The sequence below is a fragment of the Tupaia chinensis genome, unplaced genomic scaffold, assembly GCF_000334495.1.
Source record: "Tupaia chinensis unplaced genomic scaffold, TupChi_1.0 Scaffold000415_1, whole genome shotgun sequence".
Taxonomy (NCBI): domain Eukaryota; kingdom Metazoa; phylum Chordata; class Mammalia; order Scandentia; family Tupaiidae; genus Tupaia; species Tupaia belangeri.
Genome location: NW_006159920.1, coordinates 2,280,611 through 2,282,401, shown reverse-complemented (window position 1 = coordinate 2,282,401; position 1,791 = coordinate 2,280,611). Strand labels below are relative to the sequence as shown.

Below are 1,791 nucleotides of genomic sequence, written 5' to 3'. Positions count from 1 at the left end.
AATAGAGGTGGAGACTAAAATTCAGAAGTCTTCCCAGGATCACTAGGTGGTATGTCACTGGGATTTGAAATAAGCAACACAAGCTAGGGACTCTTGTTTCTCTACAAGGACTGAACTGTGAATAAAGATTCAGTTAATAGAGCGAACTTCTCTAGACTTGAGGGTTTGACAAGGTCATTAGATCAGGCCAGGAAAGTGGAAGAAAAAAAAAATCAAATCCCAAAGGGTGACATATAGAATTTAGATGATCTTTGACTGGGCCCGTTGTACAGCACGCCCTCCAGATATTTGGATGGCATCTCGGATAAGACAGACCTTCCAAAGCAAACTCTGGGTTTAAATTTTTGTTCTACCACTAGCAGCTGTGTGACTTTGAACCTCAGTTTCCTCATCTGTGAAACAGACACAAAAATAATACATCTTCTCAGAGACCAGAATACTATATCTCAAGGGGCTGCTATAAAGATAAAAGTAGATAATGTAACTAAAGCTCTTTGCACAGAAGGTGCCTGCCAGACAGCAAGAGTGAAGAAGAAAAGATAGCTATTATTAGTAAAATAATATTTATAACTTTTATTTTGGAGGCATGCATCAATAATGTAAGAAAAACCAGACATCATTCTTCATGGTGCCTTACTAGAAAGGATGTTGTCTTCTAATCACTTCTATTAGTAGTTTTTTGTTGTTTTTCTTTTTGGTTTCATTTTGTGTTCAAAAGGGGTGAGGTCTTTGCAATTTTTTTGTGTTCAACTAAATAACCAGTCAATGCTCCCTTGCATTCACCTCACCACCTGAAAAAAAAAAGAAAAAAGAAAAAGTCAAGAACTTATGGAACCATAGTTGAGCAATCTGAGAATTTTTCATTTCAGCTTTTCTTGGGGAAAAAAATGATAAAACCCCGTGCTGTGGTTTTAAACGACATTGAGATGCTTGTCTTCTATCCCTACCCCTAAGCTCTTGAACGTGATTTATATTTCCCTTTTTTAAGCTACAACAGATTTATGAGACTTTAAACACTATAGTTGAAGTTATTGGAGGTTTAAAGGGATTAAGCAGGTCCAGCAGCACCTGGAGGTGTATAGGTTGTTTAAAAGATTTATCGGCATTTCCATGTTAAAACCCACTTTTCAAGGATTCTCATAACCTGGGTCTGAATCTATCTATTTTAGGCAAAGGAATGAAGTTTTAGAACTTCTCCCAAATGGGAGGAAAAAAATCCATCTCTCTGTTGCTTCTTACTTTGTTTTTCAGACTATGCTTCTGTACCTCAATCCTCCATCTTTCATATTTAACTGGCTCTGTCTTCTCTGGGATTTCCTTTCTCTCTGTTCTTGTCCTCTCCCAAGCCATTGATTTGTTTGGGTTCCCCAAAGTTCATATATTCACATACTCAGCCTTCAACCCATGAATCCAGCAGCAAGCTGGAGGGAACCTGATGCTTTTTTCTCTTGACCTTCGCTCCTTCCTATTATGGGAAGGCCCAGTGACTGGGACTGCTTCATAGCTCAGGGTGACAGATCTCCATGTTTACACCAGAGGGAGCAATGACTCCGTGGCAAAGAGGGCCTGGCTAGAGTCTGTTTCCAAATAAAGTGTCCATTCAAGGCAAAGCATACACTTCCAGGCAGTTAGGCTTAAGGAAAGCTGTATTAAGCAACCTTGAAAATTGTTGCATGGCAGAAGATGGGCACACACGATTTATCATATTCTGCCAATACTGGGAAGAGCCAACAACATCTCCTTGTCAATAATTATGCTCATCAGCCTCCATGTGCTCTGCCCATTGTCAGT

General features: G+C 39.5%; 1 long non-coding RNA gene across 1 annotated transcript in view; it reads right to left on the bottom strand.

The window, feature by feature from the left end:
- Positions 1-743: 743 nt before the first annotated feature.
- Positions 744-1,791, bottom strand: part of LOC102473995 (uncharacterized) — a 24,807-nt gene continuing 23,759 nt past the window's right edge. Inside the window, exon 2 of the long non-coding RNA XR_335421.2 lies at positions 744-791. This is a non-coding gene — a long non-coding RNA (uncharacterized LOC102473995). The remainder of the gene's footprint in view (positions 792-1,791) is intronic.